The sequence below is a fragment of the Triturus cristatus genome, chromosome 1_1 (assembly GCF_964204655.1).
Source record: "Triturus cristatus chromosome 1_1, aTriCri1.1, whole genome shotgun sequence".
NCBI classification, from domain to species: domain Eukaryota; kingdom Metazoa; phylum Chordata; class Amphibia; order Caudata; family Salamandridae; genus Triturus; species Triturus cristatus.
Window position 1 is genome coordinate 1,065,618,204 of NC_140579.1, and position 14,369 is coordinate 1,065,632,572.

General features: G+C 37.9%; 1 protein-coding gene across 1 annotated transcript in view; it reads left to right on the forward strand.

Annotated features, from left to right (window-relative positions):
• The first annotated feature begins 1,683 nt into the window (after positions 1 to 1,683).
• LOC146871533 (uncharacterized) overlaps positions 1,684 to 14,369 on the forward strand; it is an 80,203-nt gene continuing 67,517 nt past the window's right edge. The window contains exons 1-3 of the mRNA XM_085651159.1: positions 1,684 to 1,748; positions 3,271 to 3,356; positions 11,925 to 11,968. The gene's annotated coding sequence lies outside the window, so the exon portion shown is untranslated. The remainder of the gene's footprint in view (positions 1,749 to 3,270; positions 3,357 to 11,924; positions 11,969 to 14,369) is intronic.

Consider the following 14,369-nt stretch of genomic DNA (forward strand, 5'->3'; position numbering starts at 1 on the left):
TGTAGCTTCTTTAAGGTGAGCCCTCTCGGTATTTGGTATGTGGTTTTTTAGAGTTCAAAATTATTGTTTATGGAAAACTGTGTTTTCTGGTATATTTTGGGCTGTTTTAAATTTGTATTTTGGAATACTTTTGGGATTTATTTAGATAACTTGGTAATGTTTTAGGATAATGCTAATTGATGACTTTTTAACAAAAGTGCTGTTATTCGTGTTTTGTGGGAATTCCCTTAATTTGACTACGTCAGGGCGGGGCACGTTTTTCATTGAATCTGCGGGTGTCCGTATGTTCTCTTGCTTTCCAGAATGAACGGTAGGCGTGACGCAGCTAAATTATGGTAAGTGCAATCTTTTTTAAATTTCTGTACGTATTTAGTTTGCGGATTACTGTTAACAGTGTTTATGTATTTGTTCTTTCGTTTAATTTATGTTATTGCTTAATGTTGGTTTTGTATCTTTGAATGGTTTCTGATTGTGTAGCGGCGTGTGAAGGTAAGTCAGCGTGTTTTACTAGGGTATGACGCAGCTACATTAAGGTTAGTAATTCATTTTTGGGGGAATGTTTTCGTGTTTTATTGTATATTTAGTCCAGTTCTAAATTTTCTTTTTTTAGATAGCAATCAGGTTTCTTTACATAAATAGGGAATCTTTTAGAGTAATGGTGATCGCCGATGTTTTTAACGAAAGTGCTGTTATTCGTATTTTGTGTGGAGTTCCTTATTTGACTATGGCAGGGCGGGGCACGTTTTTCATTGAATCCGCGGGTGTCAGTATGTTCTGTTGGTTTCCAGAATGAGCGGTAGGTGTGACGAAGCTACATTATGATAACTGCAATCTTTGTATAATGTTTATATGTTCTCAGTTTAAAATTAATGTTATCATCGTGCAACTATTGTTTATCTATTTCGCCGTTTGTTAAATTGCTGTCATTGTTTAGTGTCGCTTTTGTTTGTTTAGATGTTTTGCGATCGTGTAGCGGCGTGTCAAGGTAAGTTAGCGTGTTTTACTAGGCCTGTTTTCCTTTACCCCGGACCGTGTAGTCTCCATGCAGTGGTATGTATGATGCTGTTTGCGAGTCTTAGGTAAGCCATCTGGTCTATGTTTCTCATCTAATGCATTTTTTCGTTTTCTTACACAGGTCTTTTGTTGGATTGATGATTCTAATTTTCTGTTTCTTTTCAGGGTGGTATGTCGGTCGTGTTGGCATATTGAAGACTCGGATTTAGATATAGGTTAGTACGAAGTCAACAATCACCTAAAGGTAAGACTAATTATTTATTTTATAAACTTGCTTGTATTTAAAATGCATGCTTTATTTATTTTTTATTTCTTGCTTTACAGCACACTTGAGTTTCGTTTCCTTAAAACGCGCCTTTGTAGCAAAGGCAGACAACTTGGAGCCACGTTGCCTTTTACTGCACCACTATCTGTTACATGCATGCTTTCACATTCACTTCTCACGTAATTCGCACATCCTCACTAACAATTAAATACACTCCCGCCTAGACATCCCTTTCATCCTTACAAGGAAGCCCCCCACCCAAACATTAGCATACGGCTAGACAACAACATCTTACACACACGCTGTTTGTAAACACCAAGTGTTGCCTTCTTTTGTTATTCATTTTAAGTAACTGCCCTTTTTTTCTCTTTTACAGTACTTAAACTAGAAGAGCAGCCATTCTAAACATTTCTTGGAAGAACGTCATCTGGTATACATCGCGAGCTGACCTATCTCTGTTGCAAAACAGGTAAGTAACTTATTACATTGCAATGGGAATACGCTTTCGCATTACCGTTTTCGTAAACATGCAACTCATTGATAAAATTCTTTTTTTGCAAATTTATAGTGCAGTTGTTCTATAAGTTAATACTTTGCAGATCCGTTTTGCTTGTTAATTATAGGAGCGCGTTTATTATCTTGCTGCCCTTTATTTTTAAACTTTGCGACTTTTTTAGAACCATGCCGATTAACCAACATATATTGCACAACATTAAAAAAAAAGTAACGCGCGCAACATGTACATAATCTTAGCGGTTTTGCTTTCACCACTATTACCATTGAAATTAATGGACCACTTTGCTATCATTTGCGGTACATTTCAAGCTTAGTAAAGCTGCCTCTGCATAGTATAGTTTTGCTTCACTTGCAACTGTTGCCATTGATCGAACAATTATCCGCTGTTACAGAACTTTTCGCTGCCACAATGTAACACTTCTAATTTTTATTATCTTGCCACTGTTATTTAAAAATGTTGCAACAGTTTCTATTTCATTAACAAAATGTGTTTTAGTATGCTAAACGTTCTCCCGTCATCTTGAATGACCTCATGTCCGGTTCGCATCAGAAATTACATTACATCTGTCACCCCTATGTGTACTTTTTTATCGTGTGCTTTACCAACAATAGACTTTACCTTCTAGACTTGTTTTTTTACTGCGCGCCTTCAAATGTTTTTCATCCATTGCTTTTAGTCATGCTTTGTACTACAATATATTCACCATCTCCTTTTCTCGCCTCTTTAAAGATATTTTCATGCTACATTATGTTTCATTTTATTTTTTACATGAAAGTCGTATACATGTTATTTACATTGAGACACTTCGCTGTAAATTAATTAGACCAAAACAAGTGTGGGTGAATGGGGGGGGGGGTGGTTATCCTTATACTATCACTGCCACTTAAATGTACTATGTTTGTTTTTGTTGACTTTTCCATCGTGCGCTTAGGAAACTAGATAGACGCTTCGAAATAATTTTATTTATTCTCATTGTGCGCTTTACAAACATTAGGCTTTACGCTTTTAGTATTGCTATTTAGCTGCGCTAATAAAAATATTTTTGGGGGACGTTGCTTTTTTCAATATCACTTTACAGCACAATACATTTTTAAAGTATAAACACATGCTTCATGCCTCGAAAGTTAAATGCGTGAATTGTACATTTTGTTGCTGCATTTACTTTAACATTGCACTTTTTAGCATGTTGCATATAGGACCTCCTTACCGCCCCTCCTTAAGAAACCTTTCTTTGTACAATGTACCACAGCTTGTGGAGGGAGTTGCGGTGACGCTGAAAGGCGAGGCGAAGAAGGCCCAGGGTTGGGAAAACAGAATATGGCTAATTAGAGCTAAGGAAATTATGTAATCAGTTTTGACAAATTCTGTAGCGCGCTGCATTTTATGAGCAACCTACATAATAAGTGTATTGTGTTTTTGGGACATAAGGCTTGGACTAACTATCTTTTCTTTGCGCTGTCATCTGCTTACACAGGAAAACAAAGCAGTCCAGCCATTTCTTAAAGCAGCACCATCTACTATACATCTGTACAGTTGGTCTACTTTCATTACTAGGACACAGTAAGTTATTTAGCATATTACAATGCACAAAAAAACTTTCGATTTTATGTTATCACTTCTTACTCTACAACACACACTCTAATACTCTCTGATATACACTAAGCAAAACACTCTCTGCTATACTTCCTGGACTTCATACAGTGTCTTACACACTATACCACACAATTCTGCTAGATACTCTCTACCACATACTCTTTTGCACACACTTTTTACTATGCACACTCTTTACTATGCACACTCTTTACTATGCACACTCTTTACTATGCACACTCTTTACTATGCACACTCTTTACTACGCACACTCTTTACTAATCACTCTCTACCACACATTCTCTACCCTCAACCTCTCTACTACACACTCTCTGCAACACACTCTCTATCACAAACTTTAATACAGTCTCTCACACACACACACTCCACCACATACACTCCACCACACACTCTCCACCACACACACTCCATTACACACACTCCACCACACACACTCCACCACACACTCTCCACCACACACTCTCCACCACACACTCTCCACCACACACTCTCCACCACACACTCTCCACCACACACTTTCCACCACACACTCTCCACCACACTCTCTCTACCACACACTCTCCACCACACTCTCTCCACCACACTCTCTATCACACACTTTCTACCATCCACTCTCTACAACACACACTCAGTGTGTGACAGAGCGCGTGTGACAGGGCGTCACACACGCTCTGTCACACGCGCTCTTTTTACATACTCTAACTCACACTCTCTACTGCACACATTTTTATGCACACCTCCTCTACATGCACCATAGTTAATACTTACATCTCTACTAACTTCATTACCCTCACTACTATGCTTTACTATTTGCTCTACACTACATACACTACTCCTACTACTCTCTGTACTACTTCATGTATACTACACACTGTCTCTTCTTCACTCTCCTCTTGTTTTTCTTTACTTTTTTAACACTCTCAAGCTATAAGTTGACAATAGCTAATGATGAGAAAGTGAGCATGCAGGTGAGAATCAATCTGCAAACTCCAATGGTGTTACTTACGTGAGGCACTGTCAACTTTTCCCACAACTTTTTACTATGTATATCTCTATGTTCCCACCAGTAATACACTTTATTACTCTGCAAACACTCTTTGCCACACGCTCTTTGCCACATGCTCTTTGCCACGCGCTCTTTGAAAAAATTCAAAGAAACAAAAGCACCGTTAAGCAATGACTGTCAATTCACAAAAGGACAAATACATAAATAATACATTAATAATGTTAACAGTAATTTTTACAGTAAATACATATAAACATTAGACAAAGATTTCACTTACTATAATGTAGCTGCATCACATCATTGTTTATTCTAGAAAGCACTCCCAGATTAAATAATAAACATGCCCCGCCCTGCCGTAGTCAAATGAGGAACTTCCCACCAAATACGAATAACAGCACTCTCGTATAAAAACATCTATTGGCATTATCCTAAAAAATTACCTATATATTTTCATAAACTCAAATTTATTACGAGAAAGTAAACTAAAAAACGGACAAAATATAGATCAGAACACACACATTATCCTAATAATTAATTATTAGCTATGAAAAGCATTCATAACCATACCTATTGGACTTACCTTAAAGAAGCTGCAGTGAGAATGTAACAAAGCAATTTGACTCAACCAAAGAGTAGCATAATACAGAAAAACCAAATATCTCACTGTTTCTTAATGTAGCTGCGTCACTCCCTAGTAAAACAGGCTAACTTACCTTGACACACTGCTACACAATCAAGAAACATTCAAAGAAACAAAAACAACATTCCGCAATGCCAGTAATTTAAGAAAAGGACAAATACATAAACTATAGCTGTATAATGTTAACAGTAATTTTTGGACTAAATACATATAAACATTCCACAAAGACAGACCTACTCTCTGCCACACGCTCTCTGCCACACGCTCTTTACCACACACTTTCTTTTTACACACTATAGAACACACACACTCTACTACACACATTTACATGCACATCCCCTACTACATGCTCCATAGTCAACACTTACATCTCTATTAACTATATTACCCTCACTACTATGCCTGCCTACTTGCTCCATACTACATACGCTGCTCCTACTACTCTCTCTACTACTTCATATATACTACACACTGTCTACTCTTCACTCTTCTCTTGTTTTTTTTACTTTTCTACACTTTCAAGCTATAAGTTGACAATAGCTGATGATGAGAAAGTGGGCATGCAGGTGAGAACCAAGCTGCAAACTCCAACTCTGTGCCACACGCTCTGTGCCACACGCTCTGTGCCACAAGCTCTGTGCCACACGCTCTCTGCCACACGTGTGTGTGTGTGTGTGTTAAAAAATAGAGATACATAACATTGATGAAAACAGGATTATACTAGATAAGCCAGTGTTGCAAAGAAAGTAACCGAGCAATTTTTGAGAAAGTTTCTGCAGCCAACCTCATCACAAAATGATGTACTATACCCAGCACAAGCTAAGATACACACTTTAATACAAGCTCTCTAGCCACGAGCTGAGGTAGACCTGTAAAACAAACAGAAAAAAGCGTTAGATGAGAAACATAGACAAGATGGCTTACCTAAGACCCGCAAACAGCATCATACATACCGGGCAAAGCACTCCATGCACGACACTGCACGGGGATGGCACGGGCCGGAGAAGCCCTGTAAAAAAAACAGAAAAAAGCATTAGATGAGAAACATAGACAAGATGGCTTACCTGGGACACAAAAACAGCAGCATACATACCAGCAAAAATACTGCTTGCATGCCGCTGCACGGAGACACAGGCCAGGGTAGACCTGAAAAAGAAACACCCCAAAAACAAATCTAGCACATACTCTTAGCACACAGCCCTCTTGCTGCACGCTATCTGCCACACGCTCTCTGCCACGCGCTCTGCCACACGCTCTCTACTATACTCTCTAGCACACACTCACTATTACACAGTCTAATACTTACTATTACTCCCTCTTTATTACACACATTACTTATATTTATTCTTTACTACTACTCACTCTATATTACACACGCTGCTAATATTTACTCTTTACTAATACTCATTCCATATTACGCACTTCTTAAACTACACTCTATTACACACATTTAACTACACATTCAAAATTAATCACTCTCTACAACACTCTTTAGCACACACTCTCTTTTTACATACTCTATAACACACACTCTTAAACAGACACACCCTGCTACACACATCCAGATGCACACCCCCTACTAGTTCACAGACAATCTACTACATGCACCCTAGTTAACATTTTCACCTCAAAGAACTTGTCTAATCACTTTATTACACTCACTACTATGCTTTACTACTTATTCTACACTACATACACTGCTCCTACTACTCCCTTTACTACTTCATATATACTGCGCACTGTCTATTCTTTACTCTCCTATCTCTTTTATACTTACTTTTTTACTCTTTCCTGTAATAAGTTGCCAATAGCTGATGATGAAAAAGTGAGTATGCAAGTTAAATGCAAAATGCATACTCTTATGGTGTTACTTACGTGAGACATTGGCAACATTTTTCAGCACTTTTCAAACTTGCTAACTCTTTGTTCACACTCCTATTGCATTGTATTACTCTACTAAACAAATTTAGTTACTCTTTAATAAACATTCTGCTATAAATTCTCTGTTATGCACCCTCTACTACACACACTCTTCAAAACTCTTTATTGCACACTTTCTATCACACACTCGCTATACGTACACTCTCTACAACACACGCTATACAACACTCTCTACGACACACACTCTACGACACGCACTCTACGACACGCACTCTATGACATGCACTCTTTTTACATACTCTATAGCACACACTCACTACTACACACATTTAAATGCACACTCTCTACTGCATGCACCCTAATCAACAATTACATCTCTACTCACTTTATTACCCTACTATGCTTTACTACTTACTCTATACTACATACATTACTCTTACTACTTTCTCTACTACTTCATATATACTACACACTGTGTATACTCTCCTCTTTCTTTATTCCTTACTTTTTTGCAGTTTACAGCTATAAGTTGACAATAGCTGATGAGAAAGTAAGCATGCAGGTGATAACCAATCTACACACTCCAGTGGTATTACTTACGTAAGGCACTGTCAACTTTTTTTACTTTTACCTTTGTATATCTTTATGCTCACACCAGTAATACACTTTATTACTTGCCACACATTCTCTGCAACACACACACTCTGCCACACTCTCTCTCTGCCACACTCTCTCTCTGCCACACTCTCTCTCTGCCACACTCTCTCTCTGCCACACACTCTCTCTGCCACACACTCTCTCTGCCACACACTCTCTCTGCCACACACACTCTCTGCCACACACACTCTCCACACACTCTCTGCCACACACACTCTGCCACACACACTCTGCCACACACACTCACTGCCATAGTTTCTATTCTACACTCTCTACTACACACTCTGCAATACACTCTCTACCACACACTTTAATACACACTCACTGTCACATGCTCTCTGTCACATGCAATTAGAAAACATTCAAAGTAACAAAAACAATATTTAGCAGTAACAGTAAGGTAGCCAAAGGGAAAATCCATAAATAATAGATTCTTAATGTTAACAGTACTTCTTTAACAAAATACATATAGACATTAGCGAAAGATTGCACTTACCATAATATGGCTGCAGCACGCCCTACCGTTCATTCTGGAGACCAACAGAACATACTGACACTCCCAAATTCAATGAAAACGTGCTCCGCGCTGTCATAGTCAAATGAGGAACTTCAGACAAAGTACAAATAACAGTACTTTTCGTCAAAAAGCGTCTGTTGACATTACCCCAAAACATTATCTATATATCTAAATAAACTCAATTAATATTACAAAAAAAACCACTAAGAACTGTACAAAATATAGAATAAAACACAAACCGATTACCCTGAGAATTAATCAATAACTATAAAATAAATACACAACAATACCTATTGGACCATAAACAAGCTACAGTGCGAATGTAGCATACAACAATTTCAATCAACCAAAAAGTTGCATACCACAGAAAAACAAAATATCACACGGTTTCTTAATGTAGCTGTGTGGCACCCTAATACAACAGGCAAACTTACCTTAACACACCACTACACAATCATAAAACATTCTCTCTCTCTGCCGCGCACTCTCTGCCACGCACACTCTGCCGCGCACTCTCTTTACACAACACACTCTATGACACCACTCTCTTTACTACACTCTGTTTACTACACTCTCTTATACACTCTCTTTACTAAACTCTATTACATTTAATAGTCTCTCACACACTCACTTTCTAACACACACTCTCACTATCCACTCTCTACAACACACACTCACTGTTTGCCAGAGTGTGTGTGCCCAAGTGTGTATGACGTGCTTGCTCTGTCGCGCTTGCTCTGTCGTGCTTGCTCTGTCACGCTTGCTCTACAACACACACTCCACAACACACCGACTACAACACACTTAAATGGACACCCCTTTCTACATGCACCCTAGGCAAATCTTACTACTCGAGTAACATCTCTACTCACTTTATTACCCTCACTACTATTCGTTACTACTTACTCTATACTACATTCACTGCTCCTACTACTCTCTTTATTACATCAAATATACTACACCATCTATTCTTCACTCTCTACTCTCTTTATTTCTTTCTACACTTTCCTGTTAGAAGTTGGCAATAGCTAATGATGAAAAAGTGAGTATGGAAGCGAAAAACAAAATTCATACTCCCATGGGGTTACTTACGTGAGGCTCTGCCAACATTTCTCTGCACTTTTCTAACTTACTATTTCTCTTTGTTCACACTACTATTACACTGTATTACTCTATTAAACACGCTGTACTACTCTTTTATAACCATTCTGCTATACATTCTTTGTTATGCACCCTATACTACACACGCTCTTCGACACACTCTTTCTCAGACACTCTCTGCTGCACACTCTCTGCTGCACACTCTCTGCTGCACACTCTCTGCTGCACACTCTCTGCTGCACACACTCTGCTGCACAGCTGGGGTAGACCTGTAAAACAAACAGAAAAATGCATTAGATGAGAAGCAGACAAGATGACTTACCTAAAACCCGCAATCAGCATCATACATTTCGGACAAAACATTCCTTGCATAATGCTGCATGGAGACAACACAGGCTGGGGTAGACCTGAAAAACAAACACAAAAAACATTAGATAAGAAATAAATACAAGATGACTTACCTGCTCAACTAGACCCCAAAAACAAACGCCCCCAAAAATACTTTAGCAAACAAGAAATGTACATGGACAAAGATCGCTTACCTTAGAGGTTCGGAAATCGCTCTGTACATCCCAGCAAGAGACAAGAATTAACACGAACGTCCCTATTAAAAAAAAATATATACAAACACGCCTACCAGTGTAAAAGGGGCGTACTCCAAAAAGAGACAGAAGCGAAAAAACACGCCCCCAAATCCGAAAAAGACAGGGCTTGCTTCGACAGACAAAGCTCTTCTCTAATCACTGACCAGCATTTAAGAGGCCAGCTAATGGAGAGGAGGGGCAAGTTCAAGCACCACTACTAAAAAAACATTAAATCTCACAAGCAAGACTACGCACGCTTTCTATCGCACGCTTTCTATCGCACGCTTTCTATAACACACACTCTTTAACACACACTCTTTAACACACACTACTACATACTTAAATGCACACCCCTTGCTACATGTACCCTAGTCAAAACTTACAACTCACGTAACTTCTCTAATCACTTTATTAGCCTCACTACTATGCTTTAGTACTTAGATTATACGACATACACTACTATTACTACTCTCTTTACTACTTCATATATACTACACACTGTCTATTCTTCCCTCTCCTCTCTTTTCTTTACTATTTTAGTCTTCCGCATTATAAGCTGGCAATAGGTAATGATGAAAAAGTGAGTATGGAAGTGAAAAACAAATTTCATACTCCCATGGGGTCACTAACGTGAGGCATTGTCGACATTTCTCAACACTTTTCTAACTTGCTATTTCTCTTCTTCCACACTACTATTATGCAGTTTTACTCTACTACATGCACTCTACTAGTATCTGCCGCGCACTCTCTGCCACGCACTCTCTGCCACGCGCACTCTCTGCCACGCGCACTCTCTGCCACGCGCACACTCTGCCACGCGCACACTCTGCCACGCGCACACTCTCTTTACACCACACACTCTCTTTACACCACACACTTTCTTTACACCACACTCTATTACTACACTCTCTCTTTACTACACTCTCTTTACTACACTCTCTTTACTACACTCTCTTTACACTCTCTTTACTACACTCTATTACATTATAGTATACTCACTACTACTCCCTCTCTATTACACACATTACTAATACTTACTCTTTACTACTACTCACTCTATATCACGTACTCTTTACTACTACTCACTCTATATCACACACTTCTTAGAAAAAACTATAACAAGCACATTTAACTACACATTCTAAAATACTGCCCCTACAAGGCATTCTTTGCAACACACATTCATAGCTACACCCTCTACCACACGCACTGTGACACATACTCTCTTCTTACTCACTTTATACCACATACTCTATAGCGCACACTCTCTATTACACACATTTAAACATACACCCCTACTATTTCACAGATAATATACTCCACGCATTCTAGTCAACACTTACAACTCAACTTACATCTCTTTACTTTATTACACTTCCTACTATACTTTACTACTTACTCTTTACTGCATACACTGCTCCTACTACTCTCTCTATTACATCATATATACTACACAATGTCTATTCTTCGCTTTTTTGCTTTCTTTTATACACTTTCCTGTTATACGTTGGCAATAGCTGATGATGAAAAAGTGAGTATGGAAGCAAAATGCAAAATTCATACTCCCATGGGGTTACTTACGTGAGGCCCTGCCAACATGTCTCGGCACTTTTCTAACTTACTATTTCTCTTTCTTCACACTACTATTACACTATATCACTCTACTAAACACACTGTACTACTCTTTTGTAAACATTCTGCTACACATTCTTTGTTATGCACACTCTCTGCCACACACTCTCTGCCCGCACACTCTCTGCCGCGCGCACTCTGCAGTATACTACACTCCACCGCACTTTCTCTAACATACTCTACATAAAACTGCAGCCACAAAGTATTCTGCATACTATTACTCCTGTATTCCTCTTTTACTATTTTTAACAACTTTTTTTCAGTATGTTTTTCTGAATTGCTACACTCTACTAGACACTCTTTACTACTCTCTACTAAACAATGTTTAATACACGCTTATCTCCATACACTATAACACATCCTATACTACACTATTCTCACTACTAACTCAATAATGCAAATACTCTACTAAACACTTTCATTATTTCTTACCATACGACAACTTTCTTTACACTAATATGCAAATTCATCATTAATACTTGTTATCATTCTTCCCTAGATTGCTGTGGCAAGTTGCTAATTCCTTATCGAAACATCATCAAGGTGAAAGTAGCTTACTATTTATCTATCCGCCTGTAACAAAGAGCGTTTCAATAATATCAGTAGGGTGTATGTATATATATATATATATATATATATATATATTTCATATGTATAATGCATAAATAATATAAACTATAGCTAGAACATAACTATTACAATTATATAAACAATACATCAAAGGCTAATACTTAGAAGTCCAAAAAATACAATTGGCATGCTATTTAATTTTCCAAAAGCTTTGATTAAAAGGGACATTTTGTAAAAACAAACAGAGAGCATATATATATATATATATATATATAAACAGTCCTTCTCTGCTCTTTGCTCTAGCAGAAACGTGAAGGTACGGGCCTCTTTCCTCCGCAAAAAATCAGCAACAAGTGGATGAAGCAGGAATTTATTTCTCCCAAAGAATTCAATGTCAATAAATCATAGGACCAGTGTCCTCCATGACGCGTTTCACTCCACGCAGGGAGCTTGATCACATGATGCAATGCAGTATGTTGACGAAATAAATAGAGGAGCAACACCAAAAATTAAGTGAAAATAGAAAACAGACTATAAATACCAGTAAATAGGGTTTCAAAAGCATCCGAAAAAAACACAGAATGATGAAATTGCCAGATGTTAAAAGAATTGAATGAGTAAAAACGTAGTGGTGATGTGTATAATAATCATATCAGAAAATTAAAACAGGTTACAAGAAGGCGGTAATCAAAATTGGTACATAGTGCATTTGAACCGCTTCAAAGAATACCTGAATGTACAAAAATCTGATGAAACGAGGACAAGTGTCATTTGAAAAATACCCACCACAAATTCATAACATACATCTGACAAATCATATCAATTTATATATCTAATTACGGACACTAAAAAAATGAGACCAGAAATCAACTAAGGGATAAAATACTAATGAGAGGTAGCTAGATATAACTAAACATAAGACATAACAGATCCCAAAGTTATTATAGGACCCGACTAAAATGTATATATACAATAGACTAAAAGGCTAAAAATGTCACCAATTAAAAATCACCAAAAAAGTAAAAAAGATGATAAATAAAGCAATTGGTGTCAAGGTAAAATCTAAACCAAGAAATTTCAACAATATCAGTGCAACAATAAAAACTGTCGGACTTCATAAATAGCTAAGATCTCATGCTAAAAAGGTGTCTAAAAAAATCCTTTCTATACATTTTATAGTTAGTTAAATGACCTCAATGCATAAAAAATACATATAAATATCCCTATAATAAATAGTCTGTAAAAAATCTAAAAACTAAGGTGCTGGTAAACAAACAGTGCAGAAATAGCGCTATAAATGTAGCAGATAAAAAGAGCAGTAGCAGCAAGTCAAAATGAGAAAACATGTCAAGACTAGTTTTTAAAATGTATAATAGAATATGGTAGACAACGACTCTAAAAAAGCGAAAAAGTTGGTGTGTAACAGCAATCATAAAAAGTTGTGCAGATCTTCATTCATGTTAAGGCCATTGGGGACTCTAGTATCTAGAGCAAGAATAAAATGGGACTCTTGTTGCCTCAATAACTTATCACGATTGCCACCCCGTCCGGGGTTGGCAACTGACCCAATGACCGTAAACTCCAAATCCTTTAATTTATTCTCATGAATGGATTTAAAGTGTCTAGCAACTGGATAATTATGATCACTGTTGACGATAGCTCTCACATGCTGGAGAATACGCTTATGCACCGGAAGTTTGGTACTGCCAATATATTCTAAATTACAAGTGCACTTAAGTTTGTAAATAGCATATTCTGTACGGCAAGTTAAATGTCCTTGGATAGCTATCTCCTTATCACTAAAGGCTGTTTTGTAGTATGTACTGTTGGTTGCAAAAGTGCAGGCTCGGCAAGAATTACATTTAAAGAAGCCCGTCCTGGAAAGCCAAGTGCCTTTGGTACTGGATGCAAGCATGGGTCTCACAAGGGCATCTCTCATTGAAGGAGCCTTTCTAAAGGTAATAGAAGGGAGACTAGGGAGGATGGGACCAAGAATATTGTCTGTTAAGACAATAGGCCATTCCGAATAAATAATCTTACGGATGGCATTCTCTTGAGTACAAAACGTGGTGATCAAACGCACTGGCTGAACCAAAGGTTCTGATGTCACAGTTGCATTTTTTGTACTGGGCTTCAGTAGATTCTCCCTAGGTTTACTATTGGCCTTGTTAAGGGCAAGGGTCAAAAGATGAGCTTTATAACCCCTCTCCAAAAATCTGATGAATGCTGCCTTCTGACATTCAGTGGAGACCAATTCAGTACTGCAAATTCTTCGAATGCGGATGAATTCGCCATAGGGTATACTATTAATCAAATGCCGAGGATGTGCACTCGTGGCATGGAGAATAGAATTCCCCGCAGTTGTTTTTCTATG